The sequence below is a fragment of the Rhodamnia argentea genome, chromosome 5 (assembly GCF_020921035.1).
Source record: "Rhodamnia argentea isolate NSW1041297 chromosome 5, ASM2092103v1, whole genome shotgun sequence".
Taxonomy (NCBI): domain Eukaryota; kingdom Viridiplantae; phylum Streptophyta; class Magnoliopsida; order Myrtales; family Myrtaceae; genus Rhodamnia; species Rhodamnia argentea.
The window spans coordinates 23,374,752-23,380,633 of record NC_063154.1 but is presented as its reverse complement, the minus strand read 5'-3'; the positions used below and the strand labels follow the sequence as shown (position 1 = coordinate 23,380,633).

Sequence of the window (5,882 nt, the reverse complement as noted above, 5' to 3'; positions counted from 1 at the left end):
ACCCCAGATGGATCGTCCTGTAATAGTAAGCCGAACCGCAGCCATCGTCATCATCATTCAGTAACACCTTGGGACACACATGGGAACGTCTCAACCCGAGGGAGGCGGAGGACCCGGAGGCCGCAAAGCAGGTCAAGGAGATAAGGCTCCGAGTTCTTGTCCAAGAGCACGATCCACCCATGTGAGTCCAAACTTTTTTTGTTTTCTCAATTGTATCCATTCAGCCAATTATGGTAGAAAGTCCATGACGTGAACGGCGGCTGTCCCACATGATACCGCCAATGCTAACATGGATATTTAATTTTTATTTATTTTTAATCTTTATTTTTTGTTTTTCTATTTAATTTTCTTTCTTTCTTTTTTCCTCTACCATTCATTGCCGGCATCGTCGATGGCTAGAGGAGGCCCCCAACCTCAGGAGAGAGTGGGCAGGTGGGCGAGTGAGTTGGAGAGGGAAGCCCTTCGCCAAATCGAGCAAGCGCCACCCACGCTAGCTCGGGTGAAGGCGACCATCCACCTTGGGCAGGGCGTCCCTCGCCAAGGTTAGACTTTGATCGGCAGAGGAAGAAAGAAAAAGAAGGAAAGAAAACGTAAAATGTAAAAAGGAAAAAAATAAAAAAGGAAACAATAAAAAAATGATGTTATTTCGAAAGATATTTAAAAAAATGTCCACATTTGTGCCGGTCTTGCCGCATAGAAAGGCGAATGTCTATGTCAATGTTTTTCGGGCAAGAATTGCACGGATGAACTCAATTGATAAAACTTGACAATGGTTAGTATTCAAGTGGAAAAATTAAATGTTTATGACTAAATTGGCAAAAATGCAACGGTTTTAGAACCAAACACATTTTCTTGCTTAATTAGTAAAGTAGTAGTACTTTCAATGTAGGTCTAAGATACTACTTGCATTTCCATAGTTAAAAGAACCGATATTGGTAGAGAGCGATGCCGTGAGAGTGTAATTTTTTTCCGAATTTCTTGGACTCGAAGATAACCTCTAATCTCACAGCAAAAAACGGACAAAGAGAAAAATGAAGATAAAAATTTGAGCAACAGGATAAGGACAAATAGCGAATGCATTGTCAATGGTTTTGAAAAAAATATACCTCGAGTGCCAATATGTGTATGCGACGCTCACTTTGATGTCAATATTTTTTTTTAATCACTTAAGTGTCGATTTTTTTAAAAAAATGATTATTTAAGTGCCAACGCCTGTGAGATCACCGGAATTTCTTACCGTACCGGTGCGGTCACTGGAATTTATTGCTGTTGGTACTAAAGTAATTGTTTTTCTCGATTTGGCACTTAAATAATCGAAAAAAATAATATTGGCACTAAAATGAGCGACATGCATAAATATGAACACTTGAGGTGTCCTTATGTTTTTTTTTTTTTGTCTTTTCTTTTTCTAGTAATGGTAGCTATCTTGATGCGACATTCTAACTGTTCCTTTGAGCTCGATCCTACATAAACCGATGATATACTAAAAGGATACGTGGACTACAAACAGATCTGTATGACAAAAAAAAAAAAAAATATCTGGTTAAAAACATTGAAAAAGTCATCCCATTTCATTATGTTACTAGAAATTGGGTATAAAAGTCGAGTATTACATCAAATTTCCCATTTTAGCTATTCATGTTTTCATTTGCTGGAGGATTGGTTTCGCTAATAGCTATAACTTTAAAAATTGACCAATTGACCGTTACTATAGTCCATTTGGAAATCTCTCACAAAAAAACGCTGCCAACCCAAAATCCCTCTCTCAAAACAAAACTATTTTTTAATTTTCAACCGAATCATGATGTTATCCAAATATTAATTATAAATACTTAGGGTTGCTTAGATATTAGCACAATTTGGTGAATTGCAGATTTAATGCCAGATATTATTATAACTTATCATATTCATTATTTGGTAGGAATTGGATACCAATATAAATGACCTACATACCCCACCATGATTGCACGGCCGATGATATCGAATATATCGCAATTCTCAGTCCTAAAGTAATGCCTCCAATAATCCAGAGAGTCAGACTTCATTGCCATGGCTCAAAATCAGACCAAGAATATAATGTTGCAAGGCCAAGAACCGAATGAATAGTTTCGAGTTAGTATTCTGACAGCTCAAATGTGTTGAGGCTAGCAGTATCACCTAGAGAGGGTGAATAGCTGATTTCAAGAATTATCAAAATCGACTTTCATGCGATTTCAAAACAGCCTTGGAACGACTTTGAGGGGTACATTTGGATTTTTTTTTCCCAGCTCACCAAACAATCAGATAAAAGAATACTAACGTACTTTAAAAATAGACGTAGGGAAGAAAAAATTACTAGCTATAATTGACAAAATTGTTTGACATTTATTATTACTTTTTGAATGGAAATGTGATTGTCGATCAGCAAAATGGATACGCCGGTTGAGGATAAAGTGTTTGACGATGATTAGAAAGCCAAGAATTTCAAGCATCAATATCAGACAACCAAAAAACAGAAAAAAAAAAATGTATATGCAACTTTCTTCACGGCCTGAGATTTTTCCTAGGCAGAAGGTGAGCAACGTTGAGTGAAAATGAACACTGGAGGTGATCAATGAGAGAGATGATCGGAGATTTTTTGCCCTATCTTTTCCTGTTTGATCCAACTCAATAAATAAAAAAAGAAAAATCAAAATACTAGGTGCTGGAACGACCAAGATTTTTGGATTGAAGCTTGAACTCACTGGAGATGGGGCTTGAATTCGTCGCCTTAGATCTACAAGACACTTCGACTCTCGCTGCTCTTGTGAACTGTTCGCGTGAAACTTCGATGTGAGAGGAGTGGCTGTATGAACGGAGTTTAAGAAAAAGGAGAGCATAGAGCTTTATGAAGAACAACTCAATAAGAAAAATCCTATCCGATCTATCCCTCCCGCTCCCCAAGGATTTTCTTATTCGGACTATATCCCCTTTGTATGTGACTTTATCCTATTATGAACAGTTAACAAATCCACGTATGATAAAACATATTTTATCCTGACTTTTATCCGGATGACTAAATGCAATCCTAGGAATGACCTTGCAGGGGAAATAGCAATTGAAATTTGAAAACAAAGAATTCACAAATTGACTTGTTCAAAAGTCACCGATCATCGGATTGATCTTTTCAGGATCACTACCAAGATCCTTCACGGCATCCCGCGTGCAATCAAGGTCAATCACAAACCGGTACTCCTGTAAAATCCTGTTCATCAACTCAGAACCCTTCATTACTAATTCAAAAGGCAAATCATATGTCTCTAAACTATATATGCGCAATACGGCAACAATTCCTTATAATAACTATACATGCAACAGTTTGTCCAATAGAGATGTGCGGATGAGATAACAGAATACGTTAATATGTCCGTCTATAATCCAGCCCCAGAAAATAGCCTTCGCTTTGTTTTTCTAGTCAAGTTAGTTTTGGAGTTTTCTAGCTTGTGCTTAGTTTTAACGTAACTGATCTGTCGATGGCGATTGTACTGAAAGCAGAGATTCAACGGGAATCCTGTACTCATATGAGCACCGGTTCTAATCTGAGCATGGACACCACGTGGAGGACACCGCCAGTGCACGCAGTGGCTCCACTGCAGAACAGAGCACCTCAGGGCAGCGGAAATTCCGATCGGCGTGGGTAACGGAAAGCCCACGGAATACTAGGGAGGGAAGTAGAGACGAAGCAAGCTCTGGAGATGTAAGCTTGTCAACATTGACCGTTGGATTGTGTCTTTCATCGTCCGATCTAAAGCTTGTCGCTGCCAACTTATCCATACCTTGTGGTAATCAACAATGCGGTCCTCAGGAAGGATGAGACCCGGAATAACAGAACTGGAAAATCTGTGATTGGACTACACCTTGATTAGCATCGGCAAGAAGGGTAATTCATATTTTCTGAGCAGGCTTAACTTTCCAGTTGATAGGTCATCGAGGGAGACAGTTTTCCTACAGCAAAGGAAGCCCAGGTGATTGCGGATAGCATCTCCTCATTGTTCGTTAGTGAAGAGATCCATAAATTCGAGTTAGCGTACACTAAGTTTGTGTGGATGATCAAGTCCGATCTGGTTATCCGTACTTTGCTTCCTTTGTTGCCTAAGGAAAAGGTACTCGATGTGAACGGAGATAGTATTGATGCCGATGGGGACGAGTTATTTAGATTGACTACTAAAGAAGGGAATTGTCAGTTGAGTGGGAGCAAACTGAGAAGAGGAGCAGCGAGATTTCGTTCTCTTGCAGTTGAGCAAGATCCTGTTCAGATTTTTGATGTCATGATGCCTCTGTATATGAACAGCCAGATTTTGAGGGCATTGCCTGAATCAATTGCAAATGAGCTAGCTGCTAAGATGAATGCCATGAGTATTGCGACTTACAACGCTGTTGAGTTGAAGAAGAATCTCTCAAACCGGATCCTTTCTCTGTTCTACATTCCCCGCTTCGACTCTTCATGGGCACGAAACCAAACTGCCCAGCTCGAGATCTCCAGGACAGTTCCGATGCCCCAGCTCCTCAGTAGCAGCACTGGCTACAACCCTCCTCGCCTCGCAAGGAAAAGGCTCATTGCTCATAGATCTGTCTTTTTACAGTCTCTGGACTCTAGTATTAGCGCCAGGGGCGACTACTTCCTCGAATGCTCTTGTCGCTCATTGATTAGCTCAGTAAATAGTCTGATATGGGGCCTTTCTCTTCACCTTTTTTTCCTTTCCTTTCTGCATTTGCTTTGGTCAATTCGGTTAGGTTCGATACTCTGATAACTTGGAGGTTTATTTTACGAGATAAAATCCGATCATTCAGCTGCGGTTGCGATTTTTCTACTAAATTTCCAACAAAAAAGTCGCTCGAGTTCTAATTTGGAATGATGGTTTTACTTTCAAGGCACCATGAAATAGTTTCCTACAGATGACTTATGTGAAAGAGAAGCGCAAGCCAAAAACTACGTGTTCCATGCTTCAGAAGCTGTTTCCTCTTGTTTTGAAAACATTGGACCAGGCTCTCTTGTGGACTTTGCAAATTTGACCGACACCGAATGAAACCTCCTTTCTTATTTGTTTTATTATTTTTTATTATCTTATAATTTTTGTACATGTTGATTTTGTCTCTCTCTCTCTCTCTCTCTCTCTCTCTCTCTCTCTTTCTATTGTCGAGTTTCATTAACTTGTATGCCCAATTGGTCGATTAGAATTCATTTGTCAAAACAAATAAATGAAATGAAAATTATATCCAGCGATAAGTTTTTCACTAAATGTAAACCTTGAAAATTTCTATAAACGATAAAGTTTGAAACTTCCAGAAAATTGTGGGACTAGGGGTGTGCATCGGATATGATTCAACGCAAGAACCAGACTTAATTAGTTTGCACCGATGTAGCATGGACTCGCCTCCTTAGGAAATTTTCGCGTATCGGACACGTGTCGGTGTCCGACATGCGCCGGACACATGGTCAACGCGTGTCTGAGCTCCGACACATGGTCAACTGAATGAGACTCGCGTGTTTTGTGGGTAAGTGAGTCAAAATTGTGGAAAAAAAAAAACAAAACAAATTGCCTGACCTAATCTCTTTCTCCTACGTCCTCTACCTGTTGCGCGCGTGCTCTCTCTCTCTCTCTCTCTGCAGCTCTCGATTCAGTCGCCACTCGCCTCCCTTGGATGCCTCACGGCTCCCCGCCTCACCTCAGTTCGTCTCCCCTCGCCTCAAGCCCACAGCTCACCAACTCACCTCAGGTTGCTGCCTCGCCTCAGGCCATAGCTTGCCTCCTTGCCTATCCTCGTGGCTCTGTCGCCTCCCCTCGCCGATCTCGCCTAACCTCGCTCGCCTCGCCTCTTCTGGGTTCGCTGGTCCTCTCGGCTGTCTTTGGCCTCTGGATTCT

General features: G+C 40.8%; 1 pseudogene; it reads left to right on the top strand.

The window, feature by feature from the left end:
- The first annotated feature begins 3,491 nt into the window (after nt 1–3,491).
- On the top strand, nt 3,492–5,045 carry LOC115725922 (annotated as a pseudogene).
- The last annotated feature ends 837 nt before the right edge of the window (nt 5,046–5,882 follow it).